The sequence below is a fragment of the Rhinatrema bivittatum genome, chromosome 1 (genome assembly GCF_901001135.1).
Source record: "Rhinatrema bivittatum chromosome 1, aRhiBiv1.1, whole genome shotgun sequence".
Lineage (NCBI taxonomy): Eukaryota > Metazoa > Chordata > Amphibia > Gymnophiona > Rhinatrematidae > Rhinatrema > Rhinatrema bivittatum.
In genome coordinates this window covers 24,792,843-24,814,622 of record NC_042615.1, presented here as the reverse complement: position 1 = coordinate 24,814,622, position 21,780 = coordinate 24,792,843, and positions in this window count along the sequence as shown.

The following is a 21,780-nucleotide window of genomic DNA, read 5'->3' as shown; positions in this document are numbered from 1 at the left end:
AGGTTCATAGTTTCTTCAGGATGTGTTTGGAGGCAGCCTGTGCTATGGTTAGAGTGCTAAGAGGTATGGTGGGGCTTAGGACAGCATTTGCTAATGCTCCATTGGGAGAAGTTGGTAGCTTCTGAGTCGGAAATGATTCTTCTTGTATCCGAGGGACCTACTTGTGCTGCAATGTGTCAGAAGGAGGAGGAAACTGGCAGCATTTTTTTAAAATATTTCCTAATCTCTAGATGAATCTCCTGCTTCTTTGGCTGGTTTATATCCAGGGCATCTGGAAAGAAGAGACTCTGGGAAGTCCATATTCTGTAGTGCGGAGAGTGGGAATTTACCTGGGCAAGAAATTCAGTGGAACGTCTCAGGGTAAGTCTGCAGCTGAATAAACTTACCTAAAATTACCCAGATATAGTTAACCAGAGTTTTCTATGACCACACCAATCCACATAAGTTTAGCTGGGTAGCCCTCAGTATATCGGGGTGCTACAAAGATAAAAGGTTAAACCCATCCCCAGAACAGAGGGGAACAGGTTAAATTGTAGGTTTTTGTCTGGAAAATTGAAAAGCTAACAGGACAAACCATTTTGAGTATGGGCCTCTGGGTTCTCCAGACTTAAAGCCTTACTCCATGAGACCCATTCTGTAGAATGGAGCCATTGGCAAACTTCTGCTAATAGACTATGCTAACTGCTAGACAGCTTTATGGAGCCAATCTAACAAATAGCAAGTACAGCTGGGAAGAAAAACTGCTCAGGGAGAAGAGAAAATGATTATAAGAAAAACTAACCCAGTATTTAAAATGAAAGTGTAACACGCTTTGTACCAAAACATGCTGTACCAGAGAGCATGTTGGATACTTGCCAAGTAAGGGTAACCTGGATTGGCCACTGTTGTAAAAAGGATGCTGAACTTCATGGGCCCACCCAGTATGGCAACTTCTTATATTCTTAGAGCCTGTGACAAAGGGAATCAATTGAGATGCAGGGAGTGAGAGAGTTGGAGATATGTATTAATGCAAAGACATTTTGTTATCCAGTAAGTAGGCCATAGATTAATTTCTCACAGTTTAAAAAAAAACAAAAACTACAGCTACTAATTAACATGACAACTCATAAATATGCATATTGTAACAGCAATAATTAACTGTCACATTATAATTATGCATACACCCAATAACTGAGACTGTCTGACATAAAATTGTGTATAAAATGTAGTAGAACAAAGGAGCTGAAAGAGATAAAATACCTAATGGTCTGACAGAAAAGTACGATGAGCAAGGTATCACAAGTTAGAAACATAGAAACATAATGGCAGGAAAGACAGTATGTCCCAACAAGTCTGCCCATCCATCCAATTAATTTATCATTATAATTTCCATCACTTCCTTAGAGATCCCTTGTATTTATCCCAATCTTTCTTGAATTCAGATACTGTTTTGTCTCCACCACCTCCACTGGGAGGCTGTTCCACACATCCACCAATCTCTCTGTAAAGAAATATTTCCTGAGATCACTCCTGAGTCTACCCCAATTCAACCTCATCTCATGATCCCTCATTATAGAGCCCTCTTTCCATTGAAAATGGCTCACCTCCTGTGCATGGAAATCTGAGCGATATTATACTGACACTATCATATCTCCCCTTTCTTGCCTTTTCTCCAGGGTGTACATGTTTAGATCTTTAAGTCTATCACCATATGCTTTAGAATGAAGATCCCTGACTATTTAAGTAGCCACCTTCTGGACCGACTCCATCCTTTTTATATCCTTTTGAAGGTGCAGGCTCCAGAATTGTACACAGTATTCCAAATGAAGTCTCACGCCAAGGATCCCTACCAAGGCATTATCACCTCCCTTTTTCTGCTGACCATTCCTCTCCTTAATCAGCAAAGGATCTTTCTGGCTTTTACCATTGCTTTGGCCACCTGAAGATCATCAAATATAATCACTCTTTGTGCTTAGAAGAATTTCACCTCCAATACTGTAGCTTTCCCTTGGATTTTTGCATCCTAAATGCATTACAATGCACTTTTTAGCATTTAATCTTAGCTGCCAAACCATAGACCATTCCTCGGGCTTTGCTAGATCCCTCCTCATGGTTTCCCACACCTTCCTAGCTGTCCGTCCTGTTACAGATTTTGGTATCATCAGCAGAAAGACAATCCTTCTGTTATGTCACTAATGAAAATGTTGAAAAGAACCGGTCTAAGGGCCAAACCCTGAGGCACACCACTAGTAACAACCCTCTCCTCAGAGAAAACTCCATTTAACTCTACCCTTTGTCGTCTCCCACTCAGCCAGTTTTTAACCTAGTGAGTCACTCTAGGTTCCTTTCCAAAGGTGCTCAGTTTATTTCTTCTGTGTGGAACCATGTCAAAGGCCTTACTGAAATCCTAGTATAATACATCTAGCACTCTCCCTTGATCCAACTCTCTGGTCACCCAATCAAAGAAATTGATCAGATTCGTCTGACAAGGTTTACCTCTGGTAAAGCCATGCTGCCTTAGATTTTGTAATCCATTGGATTCCAAAAATTGCACTCTCCTCTGTTTTAGCAGCAATTTGTGTATTTTGCTGACCATAGAGGTCAAACTAACCAATCTGTAGCTTCCAGTCTCGACCTTTCTTCCACTTTTATGAATAGGAGTCAGATCTACCCTTTTCAGTCCTCTGAGACTACTCCACACTCTAAAATATCATTGAAAAGGTCAGCCAGCAGAGCTGCCAGGACATCTGAGTTCCCTTGGTATCCTTGCACATATCCCATCTGGCCACATTGCCTTATCTATTTTAAATTTAGTTAGCTCCTCACAAACACATTGTTCTGAAAATTGATTGAGGTTTACCTCAATTGTCTAAATATTAGACTTTCATAAGACACTTGTCAGCACTTTTTCAAACAAAGATATGACTCAGAATTTAGTTAGAACAAGTATAAATTTAATATTTCATATCTTTGGAAGCACAGGAGCCATCCTTCAAGATGGGCATAGCAACACTCTTTGTTTTATGTTTTTCTGCTCTAGGCCTTTCCACAGTGAAGACTGAATAGAAATATTTGTTAAGCAATTTTTCTTTTTCCACATCAGCCTCTACATAGTCCTCCCCGTCACCTCTGAATCTCACAATACCATTTTTGCACTTCCTTTTACCACTAAGGCCTAGATTTACCAATGAATCGCGCGCTAACGGGGGGCGAGGGGGCGAAGCAGGGGGCGGGCCTGCGAAAGCGCCATCATAAAAGGTGGTGCTATTGGGCGCAGAATGGGCAGTGAAAAGGGTTCTTACCTTTTCGCAGTCTGCGATGTCCTCGCAGCGTCCGCCCTGACTCCTCCTCTTCCGGGGCAGATGCCACCCTGACTCCGCCCCTTTTTTGCTATCGCACGTGAAAAGAGACTTTTTGCGTGCAAAACGTCCCTTTTTGCGTGTGCTAGCTTTAGTAAATAACCCCCTAAGATGTCTAAAATAAGTCTTATCCTCTTGTTTTACCATATTTATTATTTTTTCTTCTATTTGAAGTTTTGCATTTCTGACTACTTTTCCAGCTTCTCTTAATTTTTCTATGAATGCAAACCTTTTCTCCCTTACCTTTTCAGCTACTTCTTTAGAAAACCAGAATAGCCTCTTTTTCCGCTTTCCTTTATTTACTTTCATAATAAAAAGATCAGTTGCACTTATGATATTTCCTTTTAGTTTTGCTCCTTGCCCTTCTACGTCCCCTAGATTTTCCCTCCCCTTTTTAAGAAAGTTAGTTTTCCTGAAGTCTAGGACCCTTGCCTTAGAATAAATCTTCATCTCTTGCTTCCTAATATTGAACCACACCATCTGGTGATCACTGGTTCCCGATGATCATCTACTACATCAGAAATACTGTCCCCGTTGGTAAGCACCAGGTCCAGTATCGCCCCCTCCCATGTGGGTCCCGTGACCAGTTGACAGAACAGTTCACCTTGCAGAGAATCCGGGATCTCCCTGCTTCTAGAAGTTACTGCAGTTGGTTTTGATATCTGAATACTGGACCGACCACAAGATGAGGACGTTTTCCTAAGTATTGTTTTCAGCTCCATGGTTGTTTAGTTTGCAAGTCTTATGTATGACAGCTAATAAAACAAAAGTTATTATTGATGCATAGCGATTCTTTGCTATCACTCAATAATTCTGCAGTAGGTGGGTTAATCCACCTATGCCCAGGGAGATAACCCTTGAAGTGAGATGGAAGAAAGTAACTGGTTCGGAAGCTACAGTTCGGGAAAAATGGAACTGAAATTCTCCTCAACCTCTTAGCTAGAGGGTAAGAAGAAAGCAAAGAAGGCTGAAAATTCGGAGATGGCGAGTACAGGAAAGTGATGCAAAAACTTTGTCTCTGCAGAATTGATGTGATTCCTTGGTCAAAGATAACATCGTTTGACAGCAGAAACTACAAAACATGGAAACAGTTATTGAGTGTAAGAATGTGCGATTGATTACTTTTCCTTAGGTAGCATGACCGGGAAGGTTTTGTTTAAAAGTTACTTCTAGGAGTGCTAATGTTTTCTAAAATCTCCTTGGAAAAAGCAGTCTTGCTGGTGTCTTTTATTTTACAGTCTGATTGAGATTGGGTCTTAACAATTTCTTTTCATAACTTAGGGGAAAACATTTTGGAGCAGACGATTTAAAGTGTAGCCAGATGTTGCGAGAACAACACAGGTCTACAAGAGAAAAACATTCTTGAAGTTGAGATAAGCACTGTTAAATTTAGAGGCACATTTTCACATAAACTGTTTATTTAAGGCACAGTGAATACATTTTTAGCAGAATGTATATATTTTTTATAACCCTGAGCAAATTTCTGTCTTCCTACATATTGTTAGAGAAAGTTCCTTGGAGTGGGGATCTCATTTTCCTTTTAATTCTGGTTACTATATTATTAATGCAAGATTTTCTTCGAGTGCCATAGTAACATACATAGTATCAAAGTAATGACAGCAGAAAAGGACCAAATGGTCCATTCAGTCTGCCCAGCAGGCTTCTTAAGATAGTAACTGCCACCCTGTGCAAGTTACCCCCATATTTCTCTTAAAGGTAGTAACTGTCACACCTTGCAATTATCCTCAAGCTTTATGATAACCCATAAAGAACTTCTACTAGCAGCATTTTTACTGGATGATGAGCCTTCTTGAAAATTCAGACAGTGTTGCTTGATGCTCTTTGCTTATGGACTTGGCCGTAGAAGCAGGTCTGTGCTTTTCCCCCTTATGTCTGTGTATCAGTACCCCAGACCACAGAAGTCAGGGCCCTCGGTTGTTCTCTGAATCCAATTCCCCCTTTACCCCCTGCCATCAAGCGGGGAGTAACGTTGCAGTTGCATTAAAAACATCAAGGCCTATTGTTTAAGGGTAGTAATCTCCATGCAGTAGTAACCGCCATACCAGCAAGTTACCCCCAATCACGTTTTTCTTCATTTCCATTCCCTAGCCTTAGGGAACCTCAGTGTTCTTTATTCTATGTCCTTTTGAATTCTTTGACTGTTTTTGTCTTCACCACCTCCTCTGGAAGGGCATTCCAGACATCCACCACCCTCTTTGTGAAGAAATATTTCCTGACATTGGTTCTGAGTCGTCCCCTCTGGAGTTTCATTTCATGACCCCTAGTTCTATTGATTTTTTTTCCAACAGAAAAGGTTCCAAGTTCATAAATCATTAAAACCTTTCAGGTATCTGTAGGTCTGTTTCATATCTCTCTCTCCTGCCCCGCCTCTCTCTGGGATATACATATTCAGATTAGGGATGTGCATTTGGTTTTCACGAATTAGACAATTTCAACGAAATTGTCTAATTCGTCCTGGTTCAGAGAGAACCGAAAAACGAAAGCAATGTTTCTGAAATTTCTGAAAATTCAGTTTTGGGTTAGCGCGGCACTAATGGGTTAACACGCACTAAGTCCCATTAGTGCATGCTAACTTTAAAATGTTAGCATACACTAACCCGAAATTGGGGTCGTCCCCAAAAAAAAGCCTGATGAATCGTGGGGAAAAAACAAAATTTCCTGCGGTGGGCCAAAAACGAAGCCTGAAACGAATTGTTTTACCTCTGCAATTCTCTAATTCAGATCCTTCAGCATCTCCTCATAAATCTTCTGAGATAGACCCACAACGATTTTGGCCGCCCTTCTCTGGGCTGGCCTCTATCCTGTATCTATATGTTTTGAGATACAGGCTCCAGAACTGAACACAGCAGTACAGGTGAGGCCTCAACAAACACCTTTAGAAGGGCATTATCACCTCCTTTTTCTTATTGGTTATTCAAGCCTTATTCTGGCTTTAGCTATTACCTTGTCACTTTGCTTCAAATCGCCAGACACTATTACCTCTCTCTTGGTCCATGCACATCAGTCTTTCAACCCCATCATATACAGCTCTTTTGGATTACCCCACTCCAGATGAATGACTGCACTTTTTGGCATTGAATCCCAGCTGCCAAATCTTTGACCACTCTTCAAGCTTTCTTAAATCATTTTTTATTCTTTCTACTCCTTCAGACATGCCCACTCTTATGCAGAACTTAGTATCATCCAGAAGTAGACAAACTTTACCTTCTATCCCTTCTACAATGTTGTTCACAAAAATGTTGAACAGAACCTGTTCCGGTACCGATCCCTATAGCACAGCACACCACTTAACATGGTTCTAACTTGAGAGCAGGTTCCATTTACCATTACATGCTGTCTCCTATCAGTCAACCAATTTATAATCCACACCAAATCCTTGGTGCTCACTCCCAAGCTTCTCATTTTATTCACAAGCCTCCTATGCAGGACCATATTAAAAGCTTTGCTGAAATCCAAGTAAATCTCATAGAGCACATTTCTTCGATCCAGTTCCCTAGTCACCCAATCAAAAAAATCAGATTTGTCTGACAGGACCTTCTCCTGGTGAATCCATGCTGCCTCTGGTCCAACAACCCACCAGATTGTAGATAATTCACTATCCTTCATCAGAGTCTCCATTGATTTTCCCACCATTGAGGTGAGACTAATTGGTCTGTATTTCCAGCCTCCTCTCTGCTCCCACTCTTGTGAAGCAGGACCACAGTCGCTCTTTCTACAATCCCATGGTACCACTCCAGTTTCCAGGGATCTATTGAACAGGTCCTTCAGTTGGCCCACCAGCACAACTCTGAGCTCCCTCAGTATCCTGGGTTTATCTCATCCAGCCCGTGGCCTTGTCCCTTTCAGTTTGCCTAGCTCTTCCCATACATTCTCTTCTGTAATGGAGTTTTGTCTATACTATCCCCATCTATGGTCTTGTCAACAGCAATGGTCCTTCTCCAGGGTCTTCTTTAGTGAACATGAAACTAAAGTATTAACATTTTCACAATTTTCTTTGTTTCTCTCCACACATTGCTCCTCATCACCTTTCAGTTTCACTATACCACTTCTGGCCTCCTTCTTTCTCTGCTATATCTGAAAAATGTTTTGTCACCTCACTTTATCTCTTTGAAAACCTGACCTCTGCTTGTCCTTTGCTTCTCTTATTTCTTTTTCATCTCCCTCAGTTTTAACAAATAATCTTCCCTGTGTTCCCTTTTTTTGGCTTCTTTATACTTCTTGAACACTGTTCTTTTTTGTCTTTATTTTTTCAGCCACCTCCTTAGATAACCAAATCAGTTTCTTTTTCCTCTTACTCACTTTTCTAATATATAGATTTGTTGCCTTTGTAATAGCTCCTTTCAGTTTGGTCCATTGTTGTTTCACCTCACCCATTTTCTCCTCCAGGTGTGTGCCATTTTGACAATGTCTTTATTGTGAAATTTTCAAGCCTTCCGGTTCTTTGTGTGGGCCTGCTCTATTTGTGATATTGAACCCTGATATGAGAGAGAGAGAGAGATGAGAGGAGAAGTTTGAGAGAGAGAGAGAGAGAGAGAGGAGAGAGAGAGAGAGAGAGAGAGAGAGATGAGGATGAGAGAGAGAGACGATGCGCGAGAGAGAGAGACTGAGACTGAACTGGCCATTAATAGCATGTCCCAGAGATAGGTATTTGTTAATCCCTAGGATAGCGCCCACCCCATCCTAGTAACTCGAGGTGGGGGATTAGGTAAGGAGTGTAGGGGGTTAGGGGCCCGCTTTCACATTCTACATGAGACATACGAACAGAACAGTGGGTCTCTTGTGAAGATTTGCTGGCCCTTCGGAGTGAGGCAACTCACCCAAAGATGAGATTGGGCAAGGGTTCTCTCAACCAAGCTTGATGGACTCTCTACCTGGGTAACATCAAGCTAGGTTGAGAGACCCAGGCCTAAGTGACTAATAAACATGTTAAGAGATTGGTACTTCAGTTCTATATTATTCACTTTAACCTAAGACCGTAGAAGAATAAGAAGGAAATTCTCCCAGGGGGAGAAGGTAAGGAGAGGTGTGAGGAATAAACAGCAGAGATAAAGCAAAATATACCGGGAAAAATAAAGAATAAAGTTATATTAAATTAGATTTTTAAACTTGCTGAGCAAGAACCAGGTACGCTGTGCAGCCTTCAGTCAGGCCCCATGTGCTGGAATTCTACGTGGAAGTAGAATTTGGTGGCACTTGGTTGGATAAACCCCCTTACTGTGCAACTGATTTCACATCACACCTCGAAAATCTGGTAGGTAGAGCCCTGTCTTTCTCTCTTAAAAAACACACAGGGAATTTTAAAATAATTACTAACAAGCTATAACCACATCTCACAACACGGAGTAAGAACCTGCAGAAATAAGAACACTATATATGTGGAAATTTTCTTTTTTGTTGAAAATTATTCAGCCACACCGAAACGGACACTTTTAAAAATATATTTATCCATGCAAATTATAGAATGAGTATTAATATTACTATTTTGGTTGTCTTGTTTTCTCCATACTTTTTTTTTACTTACAAATTTTCCTTTCTCTCTTAAGACATCTTGAGAGGAATGGGGAAACATTGTTATTTTCTTTTCTCTTTGGATTCTCTCTCTTTAATAGGTTTATTTATTGATTGATTTATAAATATTTCTATTCAGCTTACTGGTTTAAAAGATTGATCAAAGCGGTTTATATGAGCATAATAAATGCATATATATATATATTAGGGATGTGCATTAATTTGCAGCGAAATAGGAAATAAAGACAATATTTCCTATTTCGTTGCGTTTTGGGAGGCCGATGAAATGATAGGAAAACCCACAAAATTTCGTGTGGTTTTCTTATTGTTTATGGGAGGGAGAAAGGACACATTAAAAAACAAAAAAACCCCCAAACCTACCCCAAAACCCTTCAAATTTAATTAATTGCAACCCCCCCCCCCCCCCAGACTTGCCCAACCCCTCCAAGACTTACCGAAAGTCCCTGGTGGTCCAGCGGGGTCCCGGGAGCGATCTCCCCCTCTCAGGCTGATGGCTGCCAGTAATCAAAATGGCACTGATGGCCCTTTACCCTTATCATGTGACAGGGGCTACCGGTGCCATTGGTAGGCCCCTGTCACATGACAGGAGCAAATAGAACATAAAAGAAAGTATTTTTGTTTCCTTTGTACCAGAGTCTAGCTTTATTGATTGGATGAAATTGTTGAACTGTGTTCCAGTTTCTGTGAGAGCTGGCCCAAAGCCAAGTATGATCATGTTAATATTATTTAGTGGTTTTGCTTGGTTACCTAACTTACCAGGTCATTCATGAAGCTGTGATAAGGCCCTACCGCACGCGATACCGGCCGCATTCAAATTAAGGAAATGGAAGGAGTGTGGGCGGGGTTTGGGCAGAGTTATGTCCCGGCAGCGCTGCGGGCGATAATGTTTTTTTCACATTATCGCTGGCAGCACCGCAGGAAATTACACCTTTTCCCGTGGTGCTATGAGGGCAATAGTGTGCGGCTGGCAGCCCACTATCTCCCCCTCCCCCACCCCTTCTTTGTCCATGGGCCATCATTCTGCTATAAATATAGCAGAATCATGAATCTAGGCCTTAGTAATGGGGAGTTAACTCCGGGTGCTGGAGAGGGCTAGCACATCGAGGATCGGGTATGCTAGAGAAAGCTCACAGATGGTAGCCTAACGGGAAATGGTGGGGAAAGCTGCATTTTAGGGCAGTGGTCTGCCGGAAGGTACTGAGGACTAGGAAGGATGAAGGCAGCCCATTTCCTGGTCATGGATGTAAAGTGGCCCAGATATCCACGGAGGGAGGAACAAGTCCAAAGAAGGTTTAACTCTGTGTTGCATATTTTAGGTTCATGTCATGTTGTTGTTGCTAATTGTCAATAGAGCTGCTTCTCTTGTACTCCATTGCAGGCATCCTAGTCTTTATTTGAAAGTGTGAAGGAAGGGGCGGGGTATGAGTGAGGTGAGGCTGGAGACTCCCAACTGCCTATATTCGCTTTTCTTTTGGGTGTTAACTTTTTATTTCTTATTGTAAATTGTCCTTTATATTTATGAGAGGCAATTTTAAAAAAAGTGAGAAATTATTTTTTCCTTGCTTTGAGAATGAAACATCCAAAAGAGTATAAAAAATTCTTCATAGTACGGAATATATGTCCATGAAGTACTGCTGCTCAAAGGGATCTCGAGTTCCTCTTGTTGATGCAGATTTCCAAAGGCAATCATGTTTGAACAGCCAACAATGTAGCAGAAAGGTTGGGTCAATGAATGAAAAAACAGGCACATGACCATAATTCTTGGATTCTATCTCTTCATTGGTTTTATGTATGATAAAGCAAAGCAGTCTGCCTCTTTTTGCCTCACTTTACCCAAAGGTAAATGAATAACGGTATTTTTTCCTTCTTGCTCGCATTCTTGAAAAGCTGTCATAGAGTCACGATTTTAGTGGCTGGCAGTCGGGCAATCCAACCCAGCAATGGTTGCAGATACTTCTGAAGGATGGAGGTCATAAGCTATGTTGATATTATGTTTGGGTACAAATAAAAAGTTCAATTCAAGTGTTGAAAATAACTCACTGAAACCAAAATTAAAATTAAAATTATTCCTCGACAACCATTGTATATACAAATTTATTCCTCCTACAAATGTTGATATCAATCATATCTAGCAGAATCTCCCTGCCCCTCTTCTGACTAACCACTATCATGTATCCCACTTAGTTAATTATTACTTGTATAACTTCCATATTATTCGTATGTTATTGTTTTTGTTATTATTGTTATTTCTACTATTCCTATTATAATCATGTGACAAATGTAAAGCCTGTTGCTAAGTTCTGTTCTCTGTAAACCGATGAGATGTTCCCAACGTTCGTCGGTATATAAAAGATATTAAATAAATAAATAAATAAATAAATAAAAGAAAATCAACAGCATCGTCAAGGAGAAATGCTGCCTTTAAAAGGTTAATGAATGTTTAAAGCTGCAGACTTTAAGGAATATTGAGATCCTTTTTTCAGTCAGTCTTCTAATTAAATTTACTGCTATTAATACAAAAATAATAATAGTGATATTTTTGTTATCAATTTCTGACAAGTAGAGCAAATTTAATTTGTAAACTGACATATGTGCAAAGAATCAGACCTGTTTATACTGGTTAGACAACATCATAATGTGGACACATTGTGCATTAGTACTTTTGACCTATGCAATGTTAAGTAATTAGTTGCAGTTGTGAAGTGTAATTAGGTGATGTCATTAAACATTCTCACTGATAAGTAACATTGTTTGCACCACAATAGGTTGCGTGTATGTTGCTTGTTTCTATTATAAAGAACAAAAATACTGCAAACAGAGAAACATTGGAGCTGACTGGCCATGGGACCAGGTGACATTTTAAGGTGAATTTTAAAAGCCAGGCATGCGCCAGAATAAGGAGACGGGTGTATATCTAGTACATACATGTGTCCAACTGATTTTAGAAGCTCTCCACAAGCACGCACAAGTACCCATACATGAATATCTCACATCAGGGAAAAAAAGGGCCAGAATGTGGGCGGGGCATGGACATTCTGGGCCAGGGCCAAGAGATATGAACACAAGTAGCTACATGCCTGGGCATGACTCCAGGCATATTTCAGGTCGAAGTTACTTCTGCTCTGGATGACGTGTAATTCTTAATGAAACTATTTCCAAGCATCTATGGAGAGTTGGAGGGTTCTGGGTTAACTGGGGTGGGGTAGGACAGACTAAAGAACCAGGGGGGCTTGGTGGACCTAACTCTAGACTGGGCAAACTGGTAAAACTGATCATGGCATGGACATGCATCTGTTATAAAATACCCTCATTTGCATGTCCCAAAGCAGACTTACAGGTCTGTGTGCGCATGCCAGGGCTATTTTATGATATGCAGCTGCACACATATGTGTGTACAGGATATAAAATCAGCATGTATCTGGCCATGCATCCATGTACACATGTATGTGTGTGCCCGCATGAGTTACCATCTTTATTTTTACTTGCTTTTCTAATTTTTATTTGTATTCACACGTAATGCTTCACACTTCTTTTCTTCTGCATGCATGAATTTATCTGAAAATGTAAACCTAATAAGGATTCAAAAACCCAGGAAAAAGAGGTATACTGTGGGCTCTGGTAGAAGAAGATCTGTGATGAAAAGACACTCAAGGGTAGACATTCAAAAGTCATTTAGATAGATAACTCCCAATTTCCCCAACTGTGCAGCATCCTGTATATCAGCCCTTCTCCCTCAGAGAACTCAGACGTCTAGGCTTAAGGAATCAGGAACCCAGGAATGAATAGATTAGTGGGCTCTGGCAGAATAAGACCTATGATGTCCTCTCCCACTATTGCACTTACATAGTGCATTTTCTGCATTGAAAAACACAGAAGCTCCAACTAAAGAATGTGAAGTGATGTCTGAAAGGGATATAATCACCCAATGCACCCAGAAATCCTTAAACACTATCAAATGTCACAGAGGAAAGCTTCTGCTGGGAAACTTGGTCATCAGAGGAACCAGTTTGAGAACTCATTTTGATGAGGACACAACAGGATCCTCAGCTAACTTATTTGTTAACAAAGTCCCATTTTCCTCCAGTTGTGACACTTTCCTAGAAATCATGACTAGTTTGGGCTGGACTCAAATTTCTGTTGCTCCCACTCATTCATGTGGAAACACCCTAGATTTAGTATTTATTAACTCATTATTAGTAAAATCCTAGGCTTACACATTGACATCTAACCCAGTACCATGGTTCGATTATTACTAGCTTGATTGATCACTGTGTAGGAAAGGCAAAAACATGCATCCAAGGCAAGTGGATAAGACTATTTCTTATACAAGTCTTGTATACTAAATTGCATACTAAATATTTGTATACTAAATATTTCTTATACAGAAGTCTTGTATACTAAATTGCAAGAGAATTAAAATCTCTCCTCTTGTGTAGATAGTAAATCTGCTGTCTCTTCTTGGAATAGCATATTATGTAATGCACTTGATGTTATTGCTCCAATGCACTAAACTGAATTCTAGAAAGCTTCAGCAATAGATGACCATGGAGTTAAGATCACAAAGATGAGAGATCCGCACTAATGACAGAAAATGGTGAGAAAATAGATCTGTTGAGAATTTAAACATATTCAAAGCAATGTGTCGAATGATTATAGTCACTAGTTATGGTAGCAAGGAGATCATATTATTCTCCTCAGATGCAAGCTGCAGGAAATAATTCTAAGATCTTATTTAATATTGTGAAACAACTGACAACTACACCATCAGCCAATTCTGATGATGTGGCCATTACTATTAATGTTGATGCATTTATGCAGTTTATAGCTTTGAAGTTAGCTAAAATTTCTGCCTCACTTGTTAACCCTTTATCTAGTTCCTTTAACAAGTCCAAAGAGCATTATATTAAGTGGGATACATTCTAAATTATAACACCAGAGATGGTTCATAAGAATATAAGAACATAAGAAAATGCCATACTGGGTCAGACCAAGGGTCCATCAAGCCCAGCATCCTGTTTCCAACAGAGGCCAATCCAGGCCATAAGAACCTGGCAATTACCCAAAAACTAAGTCTATTCCATGTTATCCATTGCTAATGGCAGTGGCTATTCTCTAAGTGAACTTAATAGCAGGCAATGGACTTCTCCTCCAAGAACTTATCCAATCCTTTTTTAAACACAGCTATAGTAACTGCACTAACCACATCCTCTGGCAACAAATTCCAGAGTTTAATTGTACATTGAGTAAAAAAAGAACTTTCTCCGATTAGTTTTAAATGTGCCCCATGCTAACTTCATGGAGTGCCCCCTAGTCTTTCTATTATCTGAAAGAGTAAATAACCGATTCACATCTACCCGTTCTAGACCTCTCATGATTTTAAACATCTCTATCATATCCCCCCTTAGCCGTCTCTTCTCCAAGCTGAAAAGGCCTAAACTCTAGTCTTTCATCATAGGGGAGCTGTTCCATTCCCCTTATCATTTTGGAAGCCCTTCTCTATACCTTCTCCATCGTACTTATATCTTTTTTTGAGATGCGGCGATCAGAATTGTACACAGTATTCAAGGTGCGGTCTCACCATGGAGTGATACAGAGGCATTATGATATTTTCCGTTTTATTCACCATTCCCTTTCTAATAATTCCCAACATACCTTGCCTCCATTATGCAAGTTCAACTGTCCTATTGAACTTCTGCTGGGCACCATGCTTCCCAAAGGCAGAACCTACCAGTTGTCTCAGCCTGAAACCCAGGCCATGTCAGAATATATTAAGGAGAATCTTGATGAAGGGTTCATTCATCCATCTGATTCCCCCGCAGGAGCGGGGTTCTTCTTTGTGAAGAAAAAGGATGGTGGACTCCTTCCCTGTATTGATTACATGGGTCTCAATGCAATAACCCGTAAAGACCGTTATCCGTTACCCCTGATCAATGAGTTATTCGATCATCTTGAAGGGGCACAAATCTTCTCCAAATTGGATCTGAGAGGTTCGTACAACTTGGTATGCATCCAACCCAATGATATCTGGAAGATGGTGTTTAATACCAGAGACGGCCACTACGAATACGTAGTGATGCCTTTTGGGCTATGCAATGTACCAGCTGTCTTTCAGCGCCTCATGAATGAAATCTTCCGAGATCTCCTGTACAATTTTGTAGTCGTCTAACTCGAAGACATCCTGATCTTTTCTAAAGATATAGAGTCACACCATGAACATGTCCTCATCGTTCTCCAACATCTGAGGGAGAATCACCTGTACACAAAGCTAGAAAAATGTTTATTTGAGCGGAACCACTTACCTTTCCTGGGATACATCATCTCCGATTGAGGATTCACGATGGACCCAGAGAAGCTTCAGGGAATCCGCGACTGGCCTCAGCCTATAGGCCTCCGGGCGTTACAAAGCTTCTTAGGATACACTAATTATTACTGGAGATTCATCGCAAACTACTCTTCAATAGTTGCCCCACTCATCGCTATGACTAGGAAGGGGGCCAACACTCGAGTTTGGATGCCAAAAGCTATTGCCACCTTCCAGAGAATTAAAGAGGCCTTCAGCTCCGGCCCATGTCACTACCACCCCGATCCCAGACATCCATTCATTGTGGAAGTTGACACTTCCGTGGTCAGTGCCGGAGTCGTCCTGAGTCAACATTCTCCTACCGGCAAGCTAGTACCCGGCTCGTTTTACTCTCATAATCACGGAAGAACTTTACACCATGGGCAACTGCGAACTCCTTGTGATCAAACTGGCACTTCAGGAGAGGCGCCCCTGGTTGGAAGGGGTGCAATATGTTTACTATCTACATGGACCACAAGAACCTCGAACATCTCAAAGAAGCCCAACTTCTGAACCCCCGTCAGGCCCGGTGGGCCCTATTCTTCAAGAGATTTAACTTCAGCCTCTTCTGTCCAGGTTCAAAGAACCTGTGCGCTGATGCGCTCTTTAGATATTTTGAGCCGGAGGACATTCCAGAGGCACCCAGTTTCATTATTGATCCTGCTCGTATTACCTTGGTGGCTACAACTACAGTTCTAGTTGGGAAAACTGTCGTTCCCCGGCAGTTACATGAGCGTGTCTTAAGGGTGGGCTCATGATTCCAAAATGGCAGGCCACTCTGGTCGTGCTCGGACCTTGGAGATGCTAAGAAGGCATTATTGGTGGCCAACTATGGTACAAGATTCCGGAAACTACGTGGACTCATGTCCCACTTGTGCTCAGCAAAAAAACACCTACAGGGAGGCCTTGGGGCTTGCTTCAGCCTCTCCCAGCACCTACTGAACCGTGGTCCAGCATTTCTACAGATTTTATTACAGATTTGCTAGTTTCCCAGAACAACATGGTGATATGGGTTGTTATCGACCGCTTCTCAAAATGGGACACTTTATCTCTTTTCCGGGTCTCCCTTCAGCCCCGGAACTTGCTAAACTTTTTCTGAAGAATATTTTCCATCTTCATGGACTTCCCAAGGAGATTGTGTCCAACCGGGGACCACAGTTTGCTGCCAAGTATTGGCGTTCCTTGTGCCGAAAATTCAATATTACTCTGAACTATACATCGGCCTACCATCCTCAGGTGAATGGGCAGGCCGAGAGAACCAATCGGACCTTGAAGAGATTTCTACGTTCCTACGTTAATGATCTATGAGACAATTGGTCGGAGCTCCTCCCCTGGGCTGAACTGTTGCATAACACTCATGTTGCAGCAGCCACTGACACATCTACGTTTGCAGTAGTCTTCGGAAGGCAGCCCCATCTGCCTCTTCCTGTACCCTTGACAATTCCATTTCCAGTGGCTCGATCCATGGCTCAAACCATACGCCATGTGTGGACCCAAGTAAGGGAACGACTGGCACAAGCTGCAGAATGCGCCAAGCGCTCCTCTGATCTTCATAGATGACCTGCTCCACTCTTTCATCCAGGCCAGAAGGCATTGTTAAGTGCTCGACACATCCGCCTAAGACTACCCTCGCATCGCCTGGCTCCTAAATATATAGGATCATTTCCGATAATCAGAAGAGTAGGAGCTGGTTCCTATCACTGCAATTACCTCGTTCATTGGGTATCCACAACATGTTCTAGCTAAACTCTATGACAAGTGTAGCCTATACACTTACGCCTCTTCTCATCATATTATTGTATTATCTAATTTGTTCAGTTATGCCTTCTATCGCTCCGGCTATTCTAGCCATCCAGGTTAATACCCCCTGTTATATGTAACTTTCATTTCTTGTTATATGATTGACTTTGTTATTCCCCTCATGTTATTTGTAAACCGATCTGATATGAATTTCTTTCATGAAGGTCGGTATATAAAAATGTTAAATAAATAAATAAATAAATGTTCCACGTGTCCCTATTGAAGCCATTGGTTCTCTCCTGGCCCTCTCGTAAAGACCCTCTTGCTCCGCGTGTCTCTGCAGAACCATACACGTCTCTCCAAGTAAGAGAAGTCCTCAACATCCGACAATGCTGAGGTAAGTGGGAATACCTCCTAGCCTGGGAGGGCTATGGGGGGTCGAGGAGAATTTGTGGGAACCATCTCAAAATATTCTCGATAAGGATCCTTTGAAGACTTTCCATAGAATGCACCCTGAGAAACCACGGCCTTGTAGGGGGAGGCCTAGAAGGGGGGGTACTGTTACGTGCCTCGCCTGCAGCCATCCCGCACATGGGACCGCTCACCTGCATAGTTCCTCAGCGGGCCCCAGGACAACCTCCCTCGCGGTGGTGGCTAGTCCAGCTAGGCCCTGGTGGTCCAAGACAGTGGCCGCCGGGCCTTCCTCTGCATGCCATGCCTCATGCAGAGGTTCGGCGTCTTCCTCCATGGTAGCCACGCCCATACGCATGCACGCGCGGCCTGCCCCAAGACTTGTGGTGCCGAGGGTGGGACCGGGTTCTGCCACACGTCCTGATTGATCTACAATATAAGGAAGGTTCCTGACTGTACTTCCTTGCCTTGGCAATCAAGTTAGTTCTCTGCTAGATTGTCTTCGCATTTGTTCCTGCTTGTCCCTAGTCTCATTCCAGGATCCTTCTGTTCCAGTTTCATTCCTGACTTGTTCCTGCATCCTTGTTCCTGCCTATTCCTGTGTTCGTCTATCTGCTTTTCCAGGTAGTACCTTCATACTGTCTTACTGGTACTGAGCTCGGCTTGAGGCTTGTTCCTGACCAGCCTGTCTGTCTGCCTCCTGTCTATGATCCCAGCCTGTTCTTGACTCGTCTGTCTGTCTGCCACATGCTTCAAAGACATCAGCCTGTTCCTGACTCATCTGTCTTTCTGCCGCCTGCCTCAAAGCCCTCATCCTGTTCTAGGGATGTGAATCGTTTTTTGAAGATTTAAAATATCCTCCGATATATTTTAAATCGTCAAAAATCGTTAGGGCCACGATACAATACCAATTCCCCCGATTTATCGTTAAAAAATCGTAAATCGGGGGAAGGGGGAGGGCAGGAACTTACTTACTTGCCCTAAACCAATGGCAGGAAAACTGGCACACTAAAACCCCCTAAAACCCACCCCCGACCCTTTAAATTAAATCCCCCACCCTCCCGAACCCCCCCCAAATGCCTTAAATTACCTGGGGGTCCAGCGGCGGTCCGGAACGGGCTCCTGCAATTGAATTGTGTTGTCTTCAGCCGGCGCCATTAAGGCATTTGGGGGGGGGGGGGGTTCGGGAGGGTGGGGGATTTAATTTAAAGGGTCGGGGGTGGGTTTTAGGGGGTTTTAGTGTGCCGGTTTTCCTGCCATTGGTTTAGGGCAAGTAAGTACTTCCCTCCCAAAGTTGATGAAGTATTAAGGCATTTGGGGTGGGGGATTTAATTTAATGGGTCGGGGGTGGGTTTTAGGGGGTTTTAGTGTGCCGGCTCACGATTTTAACGATTTTCACAATATTTTAAACACCCAAACGGCAACAATATGATTCCCTCCCCCTCCCAGCCGAAATCGATCGTTAAGACGATCGAGGACACGATTCACATCTCTATCCTGTTCCTGACTTGCTCGCCTGTCTGCCACCTGCCTCAAGGACCCCAGCCTGTTCCAGACCTGCTCACCTGTCTGCCACCTGCCTCTTGACCTCTGCTCGCCCTTGACTACATCTGACCTCCGATATCTGACCCTTGCTTTGGTGACCACTTCTTGGACTGATCTTCCAGATTCTGGCTCTGTTCCTTGCCTTGTCGTTACCAACTCTGTTCTGGTTCTCCTTGGTCCAGCTCGAACCTGACCACGCTCCTGTGAGTGTGGACATGCCGGACTATCATTCTCCCAGGAGAGCCTGCGAGGCCCACCTAAGTCCAAGTGGCCCGGGTCCCTACGGGCTCCTCCTGGGGGGACCTCGGGCTTCTAGTGGTGTAGCTCTACCTAGCCTCTGTCTCCTTCAGTGCTCTGCCCCCTGGGGCCAGTTACCTCCTGTTTCCTTTCAAGAGCCATTCCACCCTTGCCCCAGGCCAAGGGTCCACCCCTGAGCACAACACTCAGAGCAGACTAGTTTTTCAGTGCCCCTGAAAACACACCAACAGGATAGCATTACTTCTTTCTTTAAATTCAAATTAAAGAATTTATTATAAGCACATTGCATTTCTCTCTGAATTGAATAGCATTAATCAATTACTCTAACAAAGGATAGAGGCTACTTGAATGATCTTGTGCAAAATATATTAAAATATATTATTTATTATTTATTTTATTTTTAGGTTTTATGTACCATCATTCCAAGTGAAAATCACTAGATTACCACAGTTTACAGCATCAGCATTCACAAATTTGAAATCACGGTTAACAGCAATAACATTCACAATTATTAATGACTAGACATAGGGGAACAACATGTATTGAATGCTCATTGAGGTATGGTACTAAAAGTAGAGGATGGTAAAGTCATTATATATCATCTGTTACTTTTTTTTCATGAGGATCATTCTGTTAAGGTTCCTTCTTCAGATAATAAGGTTTGAGATGCTAGACAGTTTATTTTGATAGGAGATTATATAATCTAACAGATTATGAAGTGTTGTATGTGTTTTGGAACTGCCAATTATTCAGGTCTTGTTTGAATTTCTTTTTGTCTGTTGTAGTTCTTAATTCTACCGTTATAGAGTTCCAGAGTTCAGAACCCGCTATTGATAGCGATCTTTCTCTTGTTTGTGACAAGTGGGAGGCTTGTAATGTTGGAATAGAAAGGAGACCTTTATTTTGTGATCTCAGCGTTCATTGAGGTTTATGTTGTTTACGTGATATTCCAAGCAGATCATTGTTATTTATGTTAATGTTATTGAATACGATCGTTAATGCTTTATATTGTATTCTAAATTGTACTGGTAGCCAGTGTCGTGCCCTCGAAGTAGGAGTGATGTGATCGTATTTTCTGGCACCAGTTAATAGACTTGCTGCTGTATTTTGCAGAAATTGTTTAATGTGACATGCAGGAAGACCAAGGAGCAAGGACTTGCTGTAGTCAAGATTCAAGAATATCAGTGTTTGCAAAACAGTTCTAAAGTCTGTGGTAGTCAGTAAAGGTTTTAAGCAGCTTAGTAGTTGCATCTTGCTATAAGCAGGTTTAATCAGTTTACTGATATGTCCCTTCCTTGATAAGTTCTCATCTAGTTTTACTCCCAAGTCTCTTACTTGCATCGATGGATCAATTTTGCAATTCCTTAAATCTATACCAGGTGGTACTGATTTTGGGGGTTTCAATTTAGCCAAAGGATTTCTGGTTCTTTTTTAGTGTGAGTTTAAGTTGTGACAGTTTTTCATTTATCTTTGTCATATATTTTGCAATTATGGTTGCTGTGTTTTCTATCAATTTTGTTAGTGGAATATAGAATTGAAGGTCATCTGTATAGAGGAAGAAGTTTAATTCAAGGTCTGTGAGTAGTTTGCATAATGGTATCATGTAGATGTTGAATAGTGTAGCTGATAAAGTTGATCCTTGAGGCACTTCAGTGTTACAATGAAAAGTGTCAGATATTTTGTCAAATTTTACTTGGTATGCTCTCTCGTCTAGGAAGGTGTTAGGATTCGTGGGTTTCATGGACCCTTGGCCCGAGGTGGAGGTTGATGCTACCTGAGGGGATTGGACCCAAGGTCCTCACCATCGGGAGGCGAGGTCAGCTGCAGCAGGGACACAACTAGTAGTGAGGACGTCCTGCGTCACTGCCATGTGATCACAGGTACCTGCGCTGAGAGATAATTGTGAGGCGCCCCAAAGAGTGGGACAGAGAGGCACAGTCCGAAGTAGTCACAATACATTAGCAGGGCTGAAGGTACGATGTATCGGAGAAGGAAGCTCCAAGGCAGAGGTGTGCTGGGCAAGCCCCGAGGAGCGGGGAGCACAGAGACAGAATCTCTAAAGGAGAATTGTGGAGACTGTCCCAAGGTCGGGACAGCACAGCATCAGAGTCTCTGGTGATGACGTAGGGGCAGCCCTGAGGAGCAGGGAAGTGCAGAGTAAAGTCTCCGGTGTAGTGACGTAGATTGCCCCGAGGATCTGGGAGCATAGAGTAAGGTCACTGGTGTAATGATGTGGAGACTGCCCCGAGGAAAGGGGATGTGTAGAGTCAAAGTATGAGACGAAACGACGTGGAGGCTGCCCCAAGGAGCGGGCTGGCGTATAGTTAAAATCTCAGATGAAATGATGTGGAGATTGCCCAGAGGAGCGGGGTAGCGTAGAGTCAAAGTCTTTAGTGCAGTTAGGTGAAGGCTGCCCCGAGGAGCAGGGAAGCGTAGAAGTGGACTCTCTAGAGGCAGTGCTGAGGCAACCCCGAGGAGCGGAGAAGCAAGTAGGCAGGATCCCTGGTGAGGAGTGCAGGGGAAGCTTGGAGACCAGGTCTCCCAAAGGAAGCGCAAGCAGGCCCCCGAGGAGTGGATACCCAAACCTGAGTCCAGATC